The sequence below is a fragment of the Phascolarctos cinereus genome, unplaced genomic scaffold (assembly GCF_003287225.1).
Source record: "Phascolarctos cinereus isolate Bilbo 61053 unplaced genomic scaffold, phaCin_HiC Scaffold_7;HRSCAF=346, whole genome shotgun sequence".
NCBI lineage: Eukaryota > Metazoa > Chordata > Mammalia > Diprotodontia > Phascolarctidae > Phascolarctos > Phascolarctos cinereus.
Genome location: NW_027556180.1, coordinates 73960320 through 73973014, shown reverse-complemented (window position 1 = coordinate 73973014; position 12695 = coordinate 73960320). Strand labels below are relative to the sequence as shown.

Sequence of the window (12695 nt, the reverse complement as noted above, 5' to 3'; positions counted from 1 at the left end):
GCCTTTAAGTCCCACCTACTCACTATACAGATGAAGAAACTGACTTATGTCCTGGCATTCCACATCCATGCTACTTTGCTTACAGATGACATGTTTCATTATCCTCAAAGTATTTCTTCCACTCATCCTACTTAAAGTTGCTCAATTAGATTACAAGCTGCCTAAGGGGAGAGGGGGCAGCTAGGTGGCACAATAGATAGAGCATTGGGTCTAGAGTCAGGAAGATGTGTAAAATGAGCTGGAGAAGGAAATGGCAAACCACTCCAGTATCTTTGCCAAGAAAACCCCAAATGCGGTCACGAAGGATTAGACATGACTGAAATGACTGAACAACAACAACAAGGAGAAAGGGCTGTCCTTTTGTGTTCCCTCTCTCCAACCAGCCACCTCATGGTAGTTCCCAATAGAGTCCTCTATATATTGTGCATACTCAACACTACTGATTGACCAATTAACTCATTAATTCATATCATGAGACAGCTGTTTGAGTATCCCATTGCTTGCTATGGTCTGCAAAGTAAGCACCACCTTCCGGTCAGGCAAGTGGGCTGCACTCTTGCGTCTCATTTCTGGTCATCTTGTTTTGCCAGATAATATTAACGATGTCTCCTGGATCTTCCTTATGAACCTGCTTAAGAAGTCAGATGGAACATCTAGACCATCACCTATTCTTCCATCTATAGCATAGGCGGATTTGTCCCAATAATAGCAAAAGAATCCAAACAGCCATGAAACGATTGAAAAGTGGTACGAAATTTGTTAAGCCTCTAGCCTCCCAGGGTCAGAGCTGCTACATGGTTCTGAGTTAACTATTTAAGGAAGATGAGTTCTTTTTTTAAGACTAAGGGACAGGGAGCCAAGATGGCAGAGAAACAGCAGGGACTTGCCCAAGCTTCCAAATTCTCCTCCAAATAACTTTAAACAAAACTTCAAAATGAATTCTGGCCCAGCAGAACCCACAAAAGGAAGGGATAAACAAATTTCCATCCCAAGACAATGTAGAAGTGTTGGCAGAAAAGACTTATCCCACTAGGGTGAGAGTGGAGTTTAGCTCAAGGCAGGCTGCACCAGTTCAGGCCCCTCCCCAGCAAGCTAGAAGCAGGCTTTCGGGCAACTGAATCAGCAGTGGCAGTGGGACTTCTGAACCATTCAACCCACAGATGGCAAGAGGGTCAGACAACTAGTCGGGAGATTACAGGGGTCTTTTTCTCTGGCACTGGGTACAGTGATAGATTGCCCATACATGGATCCAGGTCTCAGGCCTGGGTCACAGTCCCAGGGTTAGGGGGAGCACTAGCACGCCAGAGCTTGTAGCCACAGAGGAGCAGGGACCCTGTTCGCTGTCCCAGGGTGAAAAAGAATACTTGTAATCGCTCACAGACTAGCACAGACCAGGAGAGCAATGGCCACCCATCTCCTTAGATCACACCATGTTGGAAGGACTGAAAATTTATAGAACTAGCTCTGAGAGCAACAGCAAAAAAGGCCTGAAGCTTGGGACAGTGCCCCCTCCATTCAAGAAGCAGAACTCCACTTTAACACAGAGTTAAAAGTCAAGAAAAAGGCTGGCAAAAAATGAGCAAACAACAGCAACAAAAGGAAACTGACTGTAAAAAGTTACTCTGGTGACAGGGAAGCTCAAAATACAGTCAAAAGACAACCAAGTCAAAACTGCTATATCCAAAGCTTAAAAAGGATTCCTGGGAGAACTCGAAAAGATTTTAAAAATCAAATAAGAGGATGCAAGGAAAAATTGGGAGAAGGAAGGAGAGTGGTGCAAGAAAATCATGGAAAAAAAGAGTCAAAAGCTTGGTAAAAGAGATACAAAAAATACTGAAGAAAAAACATCTTAAAAACAGAATAAGCCAAATGGTAAAAAGAAGCACAAAAATCCATTGAAGAAAACTCCTTCAAAAACAGAGCTAGGCAAACAGAAAAAGTGGTACAAGAATTCACTGAAAAGAAGAACTCCTTTTTAAAAAGCAGAATTTGCCACATGGAAAAAGAGGTACAAAAGTTCACTGAAGAAGAGTATACTTTTAATACTCCTTAAAAGGTATAATTGGCCAAATGGGAAAGGAGGTACAAACACTCAGTAAAGAAAATAATTCCTTAAAAATCTGAAATGGCGAAGTGGAGGCTAATGACTTTATGAGACACCAAGAAACAATCAAACAAAATCAAAAGAATGAAAGAATAGAAGATAATGTGAAATGTCTCATTGGAAAAACAACTGATCTGGAAAATAGATCCAGGAAAGAGAATTTAAGAATTATTGGACTACCTGAAAGCCATGATCAAAAAAGAAGAGCCTAGATATCATCTTTCAAGAAATTATGAAGGAAAATTACTCTTAGAACCAGAGGGTAAAATAAAAATGGGAAGAATCCACTGATCACCTCCTAAAAGAGATCCCAAATTGAAAACTTCCAGGAATATTATAGCCAAATTCGAGAGTTCCCTGGTTAAGGAGAAAATATTGCAAGCAGCCAGAAAGTAACAGTGCAAGTATCTTGGAACCACAGTCTGGCTAACAAGATTTACACCTTCTTCATTAAAGGTTCAGAGGGCTTGGAATATGATATTCTAGAGGGCAAAGGAGCTAGGATTACAACCAAGAATCACCTACCCAGTGAAACTGAGTATAATCCTTGAGGGAGGAAATGGATATTCAGTGAAATACAGGACTTTCAAGTATTCTTGATGAAAAAACCAGAGCTGAATACAAAATTTGACTTTCAAATACAAGACATAAAAGAAGCATAAAAAGGTAAATATGAAAGAGAAATCCTAAGGGATTTAATAAAGTTAAACTGTCATTCCTATATGAGGAGATGATAACTTATAACTCCTAAAAACTTTCTTATTATTTGGGCAGTTAGAAGGAGCATACATAGGCAGAGGAAATGAGTTGACTATGATGGGATACTTAAAAAAAATAAAATTAATGGGTGAAAAAGAGGAATGCACTGGGAGAAAGGTAAAAGAATGGGGTAAATCATCTCACATAAAAGAGGCAGAAAAGAGCTTTTACAGTAGAAGAGAAGAGGGTAGAAGAAGAGGAGGACAGCTTGAACCTTATCTCATCAGAATTAGCTCAAAGAGGGAATAACACACATTTAGATGGGTATAGAAATCTATATTACCCTACAGGAAAGCAGGGGAGAAAGGGGATAAGAGAAGAGTGCCAGGTTAATAGATGAGAGGGCAGATTGGGGGAAGTGGTAGTCAGAAGCAAAACACTTTTGGTGATGGATAAGATGAAAGGAGAGTGAGAGCCAAATAATGGGAAACATAGGATGGCGAGAAATACACAGTAATCAAAATGTAAAAAAAAATACAGTAAGTTTCTTTGATAAAGGCCTCATTTCTCAAATATATAGAGAATTGAGTTAAATTTATAAAATTAAGATACATTTCTCAGTGATAAATAGTCAAAGGATATGAATAGGCAGTTTTCATAGGAAAGAATATAACCTATCAACAGTCATATGGGAAAAATACTCTAAATCACCTTTAATGTGAGAAATAAAAATTGAAACAACTCTGAGGTACCACCCCACACCTATGAGATTGTCTAATATGATAGAAAAGGAATAGGATAAATGCTGGAAAGGATGTGGGAATATTGAGATAACTAATGCATTGTTGGTGGAGTTGTAAATTGATTCAACCATTCTGGAGAGCAATTTGGAGCTATGCCCAAAGGTCCATAAAACCATGCATACCCTTTGACCCAGCAATACAACTACTAGGTCTGTGTCCCAAAGAGATAAAAACCAAAAAGTATACATACATAAATATTTACAGCAGCTTTTTATGTGGTGGCAAAGAATTGGGAATTGAGAGGATCCTCATCAATTGGTGAATGACTGAACAAGTTGTGGTATGTGATTGTAATGGAATATTATTGTGCTCTAAGAAAGAACAAGCAGGATGCTATCAGACACACCTGGAGAGACTTACCTGAACTGATGTAAAGTGAAATGACAGAACCAGGAGAACACCGTATATAGTAACAGCAATATTGTACAATGATCAGCTGTGAATAACTTAGATATTCTCAGAAATACAATGATCCGAGACAATTTCAAAGGACTTATGGTGAAAAATGCTATGCATCTCTAGAGAAAAACTGATGGAATCTGAATGCATATTGAATCATACTTTTTAAACTTTTTTTTCTTTTTTGTCTATTTTCTTTTACAGTATGACTAAAATGGAAATATGTTTTGCATGACTGCACATTTATAATATATTATAAATTGCTTACCTTCTCAATGAGGGGTAAGGGTAGGGAGCAAGAGAATTTGGAACTCAAAATTTAAAAAAACAAATGTTAAAAATTGTTTTTACGTGTAATGGGGGAAAATAAAATATTAAATACATACATACACATATATTTTAAAGACTGAGAGGCAGTAGGGTGCAGTGGATACAGCACTGAATAGGAGTCGATAATACCTGGGTTCAAATCCAACTTCAGACATCTACTGGTTGTATAACCCCAGGTAGGTCATTTAATCTTTCTAAGTCTAAGTTTCTTCTTCAGAATAAGAAAGGGGAAGAGAGAAAGACAATTGATTCTAGCTCTAAATATATTATTGCTATTCAGTCATTTTTCAGTCATGTCCAACTCTCTATGACCCCATTTGGGGTTTTCTTGGCAAAGATACTGGAATGGCTTGCCATTTTCTTCTCCAGTTCATTTTACAGATGAGGAAATTGAGGCAAACAGGGGTAAGTTACTTGCCTGGGGTCGCACAGCTAGTAAGCGTCTGTGTCTAAAGTGTCAAAGTCCATTATCTTATATTATTCTTTCATTATGATTAGACACTTAGGAAGTATCTGGGACAATACAATACATTCTGCTACTTATCTTGTCTTCAATAATGTTACAATTCACTTTCTTTTAATTTATTTTATTAATATTTATTGAGGACCTGCCATGTTCAAGGCACTGTGGGGGACACAATATAGAGAAGATAATGGGCTGTCATAGAATCTCAGAGTTGTGGAATGGAACTTAGAAATCTAACCTAGCACCAATTTTATAGATGAAAAAACTGAGATCCACAAAGGAAATTCAATTGAATCCAATTCAAGAAACATTTTTTTTTTGCCCTTCCTCTTCTGTCCTCCCCTCAACCCCTGTGAAGGCTACAATTAAGTATAAATATGTTAATATATAGATATAGATATATACATACACATACACATATGTACACCTACGTATATACATACATATGTGTGTACAAATGTAGACGTATACTTTCCCCAACAAATTCTACTCCTGATCTTTGTTCTTATGTTTGTGCATATCTCTTTTTCCTATCCCTCCTGAATCCTCTACTTTATTTCTACCTGCTACCTTGCCCTCATATTACTTAGCCTAACACCCCTCCAAGGATCCCTCCTCTATCCTCCCATTCCCATAAATCTAAACACCCTTCTATACCCCCCTTTAACTTATTCCTTCATCCTCCCTTCTAGAAATCCCTCCCTCATCCTCTCTCTCCCTATCCCCTTACCATTTTATTTCTTCTGAATTTAGAAGACTTTTATATTATTCTAGATACGTATGTATTGTTCCCTCTTAAACCTATTCCCCATGAAAGTAGGTTACAAGAACTATCAGTTCTCCCCCACCTAATTCCTTTGTGTTGATTCTTCTTCTTGCATCTCACCTGTATAAAATAATTACTCTTTTTAGTTGTTACTAAATGGTTTTACTTTTTAAAGTAATTTCATACTCAGGTCTACCCCCAATCTTTTTTATGAACTACTCAATTATTAAAGACAATCTTAGACACACATTTTATATTTTGCATACATAAAAGATAAATGGTCTGTCCTTAATGAATCCCTTGTAATCAGTCTTTGGTATGTTTCTCTTGGCCCTTGTATGTCAAATCTTCTATTAAGTTCATGGCTTTTTTTTTTAAACGAAGTCTTTAAAGTCTGACAGTTGATCAGATGTCCTTTTTTTTCCCATTCAGGATTATGCTTAACTTTGCTGGGTATGATATTTTCAGCCAGAACCCCATTTCTTTTGTTCTTCCATATATAGTATTCCAAGACCTGTGGTCTTTTAGTGTCTCCACTGCTAGGTCTTGTGTGATTCTAACTATGGCACTGTCATATTTAAATTGTTTTTTCTTGTTGCTCTTAATATTTTATCTGTTAGCTGGGGGTTTCAGAATTTGACTATAATATTCCTATGAGTTTTCCTCATAGTATCTCTTTCAAGTGGTGATTGATGGATTTTTTTTCTATTTCTACTTTCCCTCCTTGTTCTAATGCCTCAGAACAATTTTCTTTAAGAATTTCTTGTATTATTATATCAATAATCCTTTTTTGGCCATAGTTTTCAGGTAGTTCAATTATTCTTATGTTTTCTCTTCTTGATCTGTTTTCCAGATCAGTTGTTTTTCTTATGAGATGTTTCACTCTCTTCTATTTTTTCATTCTTTATATTTAGTTTTATTATTTCTTGATCTCTTATAACTGCTGGTTTCCCCTTGCCCAATCCTAATTTTCAAGGTGTAATTTTCTTCCTTAAGATTCTTGATCTCCTTTTCTAATTGGTTGACTTCCTTTCCATGACCTTCTTGGTTTTTTTGAATTGTTCTTTTTTTTTTGCCTCAATTTGTCTCATTTGATTTTTAAAGTCCAATTTAAGTTCTTCTATAAATTCTTTTGGGGCAGGTGACCATTTGATGCTACTCTTTGGGGTAGAAGAAAGTTTCTTTCCTTCAGTATCCTCCTCTAAAGATGAACCCTGGTCTTCTCTATTCCCAGAATAACTTTCTATGGTTGGAATCTTTCTCTTTTGCCTGTACATTTTTTTTTTGCAGTAATAGCTTAATTCTTGTAATCACCTCTAGTCCTGGGGTATAGGGGATGATGCCTCTGGCTTCAGATCTTCAGTTCTTCCCTCTAGCCTCTCAAGAAACATTTCTTAAGCATCTACTGTGTGCCAGGAATTATGCTAAGTTCTGGAAAAGAATAAAATCATAACAGTCTCTGCCCTCAAGGGGTTATAGTTCTAATGGAATAATACAATATGTACCCAGATAAGTATGTGCAAGCTATGTACAAAATAATTTTAAGAAATAGCAAGATCTCACAACTGGAAAGGATCAAGAAAGACCTCATATAGGAGGTAGTATCTGAGCTGAACCTGGAAGAAGATACAAATTCTGGGAGACAGAGGTGAGAAGAGGGTACACTCCAGACATGCAAAGGCATGGAGGTAGGAGGCAAGAGGTAAATTAACTTGCTCAAGTCCACAGACTAGTAAATGGCAAAGGCAAAACTCTAAATACAGTACTCTTTGCACTAAGCCTAGAATGTGCAATCTGGCACAGGAGAAATGAATGAATGAATGAATAGCATCTATTAAGCCCTTATTCTGTTGGATAAGACATGCATACAATGAGTTACAGTAAATACAAGGTAAAATATCGAAATTCAATAGGAGAGATATAAAGTGCTAAGCTGGTTTAAACATGATCTGCCTTAGAGGAAACTGGGATTTCTTCTAGTTGCAAGGTGTCAAGGAAGAGGTTAAGCTTTCCTTACTTTATAAACGAAATCATCTAAGAAATCCATAGTAGAATTCAGATTTCAGTTTTTTTCAAATGGCCTTAGCACAGTGCATGAGACACATTAGGTGCTTAATAAATGCTTTTTGACTTAGGGTAAAGCTGCCCAATGAGTTTGTTGGGGGCTACTTGTTCAAATGAACACTTCCAGATTCTAAATACTAGGACTTTGGCTCAAATCTCACTTCTGTCATGTGTTACATGACCTGGCCAAGTCCCTTAACTTCCTTGGGTCTCAGTTTAATCATTTATAAAATGAGGAAGTTTGACCAAATAGCCTCAAAGGTCCCATCTAAAACTTTGATCCTCCTTCTTCATGATGATAAGACATATTTTGGGAAAGCATTAATTACTGTTTTCCAGGTGGTTCAAACTGTTGTATTAAGCAGCATGTGACTAGTTTTCATTTAGCCAAAAAGCAGATGAGCAGTCCATGAACAACGTATAGGACCATATCTCATTTTAGAATAGTACAAAAGACAGACTCTTAATATTCTTAAGACCAGCCCTCTAAGTTGCAAAGATGCGATTAAGTCTAGATGTAAGGAAATACTCCTTAACAATAGGAGCTATTTGGAAGTGGAATGAGCTACCTCTACTGTTAGCAGGATTCTCCTCAACTAATGATCTGCCATCTAAAGCCACTTACTGGGCAATGTTGCCGATGAGATTATTACTCAGGTAATAGGTTGGAATCAAGAGCTAACTAGGAGAGCATGAAATCCTATAACACTCTGTGGTCATCTGTATCATAAAAAAATGTTTAGCTGGCTTCTATCGTATTTAACACAAGATAACATCCTATTTATTGCCATTACATTAAGTTTAATACCTCTCTTCTACCAAAAAAAAAAATCCTTCAGTGGTTCCCTTTTGCTTGTAAGTTCAAGCCCAAAGCTTCACCCCATTCAAATTCAATTCAAATCAGTTCAACAAACATTTATTAAATATCTATAAAGTACAAAGTGTTGCATTTCATAATCTGTATTCTCTCCTTATCTATTCTATCTTATCCCACTAACAGAACAAGCTTCACAAAACATGCCTGGGAGGAGCAACTGGAAAAGTACCCTCAAATGAATCTTGGGTTTGGGGAAAGGATACAGGGACCCTGGAACTTCGGTTCCCATGGTGGGGGCATTGGAAAGCAGAGAGGCAACTCCACCTTAAAATGAGGTGAGGGGTAACTGGGGTAAAGCAGTCCAGGGCACAGCTGGGGGTGGGGGGAAAAGACATAGGACATTTGGTAGCTTCTTACTTTAAATAATTATTTTTACTAACTTGGTGCTAAGCTCTGTTGTTTCCATAGTGCTGAAGGAGTGAGTGCTGTTCTTGTCATCTTATTATAATTTTTTTTTGGTGAGGCAATTGGGGTCAATTGACTTGCCCTGGGTCACACAGCTAGTAAGTTTCAAGTGTCTGAAGTTGGATTTGAACTCAGGCCTCCTGACTCCAAGGCTGGAGCTCCATCCACTGCACCACCTAGCTGCCCCACGACCTAAATTTTGACACCCTAGGGGAAAGCGCTAGTTGTCCTTTTTTCCTTATAGTTCTGCCTACTATTCTCCAGGCTACATCATAGCCTGATTCATCTGTACAAGCCATTCTCTATGATAGTATAGAAACCTCTTTACCTTAGAAGCTCACTCCACTCTTGGGTTTCTACTTCTTGGTTTTCTAAACAAGTGAAATCATGCAAAATATGTTTCCATGTTAGCCATATTGCAAAACCATAACAAAACAAAAGAAAGTGAAAAAAAAAGATGTTTCAATCTGCGTTCAAACTCCCTCAGTTCCTTCTCTGGAAGTAGATAGCACTTTTTTTTAATCGTAAGTCCTTCAGAACTGTCTTAGATCAGTGTATTGATGAGAATAATTAAGTCATTACACAATTGATCATCATACAATGTTGCTGATACTACATACATCTTCTGGTTCTGCTGACTTCACTTTACATCAGTTCATATAAGTCTTCCCATTTTTTTTTTCCTGAAACCATCCTGCTCATAATTTTTTTTTTTGCTTTTGGGTAAGGCAATTGGGGTTAAGTGACTTGCCCAGAGTCACACAGCTAGTGAGTATTATGCATCTGAGGCCGGATTTGAACTCAGGTCCTCCTGACTCCAGGGCTACTGCTCTATCCAATAATTTTTTATAGCACAATAGTATTCAGAATTATATAGCACAACTTGTTCAGTTAGTTCCCAATTGATGGGCATTCTCACAGTTTTCAATTCTTTACCACCATGAAAAGAGATGCTATAAATAGTTTTGCATACATAGACTTGGACTGTTTCTCACATTGGAAGTACCCTCTATCCCACGGTCTTTTCTTCTGATAATTGACTGGTTCCTCCCAGAACCTCCATTTTAAGGAGGAGGCCAGGTCAGTCAGATCTTCATTCATCAGATCTTCGGGCTGCACTGCTAACTCACTTCCACAGGATGACCTTCTCTACCATGCACTCCCCCCCCGCCATCTGGATACCCTCACTCCTACCTCCACACCTGGGTTACAGTGTCATTTTATGTGTTGCCTCCCCCCATTAGAATGGAAGCTTCTTGAAGGCAGGGATTAGTCTTTCTTTCTGTTTGTACAAGTGTTCCCAGGGCTTAGCACTAAGAAGCACGTTGACTAGACTGCTCTCCAATACAATCCTCTACTCCAGCTAGATGTCCTCATTGACCCCCAAACCAAACATGCTTATTTATACCCACCACCACCATGCCTTTTCTCATTTGGTTCCCATTTCCTGGAATATATATACCAGCTATTTCTCCCTACTATCCAAACCCTATCCATCCATCAATGCCCATTTCAATTCTCACTTCCATCATGAAAACCTTCCATCATGTAGACCTTCTCTCAACTCAGATAGTATCTACTGCTTCTTCTTCTTCTTCTTCTTGAACTTATCAGATCCCATCTTGTATCATTACAAATTGCATGTCTGCATGTACAGCTTGTCTCTCCTTGAGGACAAGGCCTGTACTTCTCTGATAACCTTCTCAGCTATGCTAAGCACGTACTAGGTCTTCAACCAACACTGTGCAATCACAAATTGAATTAAGATAATAGGGTCTTAGATCTAGAGTTAAAAGGGACCTCAGAGGTCAACCCCCATTACATAGATGAGGAAACTCAGGCCTAACAAAGCTAAGTGACTTATCCAAGGTCACACAGGTAGTGATGATAGGACACAGAATTTGAATTCAGGTCCTGTGACTCCAAAGCCAGGGTTCTTCCCATTATTCCATACTGCTTCCCTTCAAGGGATTGATCAAATGGGGAGATGCGGAAGAGAAAGGAAATCTATATTATGTGTTAAGGTATAAATATTATTTTTATTGATGTGGCTAAAAATTAGTCTTTTGGGAAGATATCTAAAAGGGAAATGTATGTGTATATATATATTTTATATAGATATGTATGTATATATATACATTTTGTATTTCTTTAATAAGCATGAATATATAAAAAGCCTGTGACTTATAACTCCATTTTGTATATTTTACTCAAATAATAAATTCTTTGAAATTCACATCTAATTTTTTTTTTAATGTCACGAATATGACTGTCATTAAGGCAAGTAACTAAAATTGTTTGGTTCTTGTTCCACATACTTTCTTTGAGATTCAAGTTCGAAACATAATAGAAAATGGCTAAGACAGAACAAGATATTTCACACTGATTTTTCTCTTCAAGTTCCAGAGCCTGCAAAAATATGTGCTTCAGAATAAAGAAGAGGAGGGGAGGGGCACAAACAATCTTCTTTCGAATTCATCATGGAACCACCCTTGAGGTCAAGTGTAAATATATTGCCGAAGCTTGCAATCCTTCCAGCTGCTGGCTCTGTGTCCTGAGCAGCTCTCACAGCTGCTTCTTCGACTGTTGGAGGGCTCATGGACCCCACAGCTGTGGGACAGGAAGAACATTTGTGCCTACATACAGTAATCTCCATCCCACCCCATCCCAGGCCCCACACAAGAGCAGGCCTATGCAGCTCCTTCTGGGCTCAGGCACTGTATCTCCAAGAGGGGCAATGGGAAACGTAAATCCACAGAGGGCATCCTTCCAAGTGGGCTGTCCTCTGGCCACAGAATGGAGAGTTAAATCGCACGTATTTTTTCAATCTTGCACTTACTTAATTTGTGACTCTTTGCTGGGTTGCTGTGAGCAGATCTTTTCCTAGCTGATACACATTTGTCTGGGTTTCCACTGAGTTGAAAGAGTTTGGCACACTGACCAGCTAGAGAAGGGGGAAAGGATGATGGCCAGCAGGAGATAAAAGACAGTAAAGAAAAATATCCCTTTATATGTAGGTAGCCAAAGCCTCAGATCAGGAATTGCATGTAGGCAATGATCATTTGGACCCAATCCAAATATCTACTTATGCTAGGCAACTTCAGGTAGTATCTTTTAAGCTCCTACAGGGTTCTTAACTTTTTTGTGTGTCATGGACTCTTTCGGTAGTCTGATGAAACTTACAGATAACTTCTGAGAACGTTTTTAAATGAATAGAATAAAATACATAGAATTATATAGAAAACCAATTATATAGAAGTTCAGTTTTCAAAATATTTCTTTTAAAAAGTTTATGGACCCTCACATTAAGATCCACTGCCCTAACATTTAAGGCACTAGGAGACTGACTTCAGATATTTTACTACTGGATGAAAAAAAAAAAGGAGGTTTAGAAAAAAAAAAGGAGGTTTAGAAATTAGGTTTTTAAGTATATATATACACATGTATTTATGTGTGTATATGCTCACTGGTTATTAAATACGTTCATTCTGCGTATTTTTCATAAAAGACATTTCCCCATATGCTTTTTCATATGCTTTGATGAAGAATTCTTCAAGTTTTAAGTTGACAAGCTTTCAGTTTACAGTTATAATGTGGATATACTGAATATGACTTTAAAATGGTAGTCCTGGCAATGTAAGATGTTGGAAGGAAAGATGTGTTTAAAGGTCCTATTCAATTTGAATGTGTGTGTGCGTTTTTTTAAGCCTTCCAAAGAATTTTTTAAAAAAATCATCATTCATTTTTTGTTGAGTAATTCCTTCTGAGCAGAATCCCAAAGC

At 37.7% G+C, this 12695-nt stretch overlaps 1 pseudogene; it reads right to left on the bottom strand.

The window, feature by feature from the left end:
• The window catches only part of LOC110223303 (ATP-binding cassette sub-family E member 1 pseudogene), a 31176-nt pseudogene extending 19664 nt beyond the window's left edge, over positions 1–11512 (bottom strand).
• Between the last annotated feature and the right edge of the window lie 1183 nt (positions 11513–12695).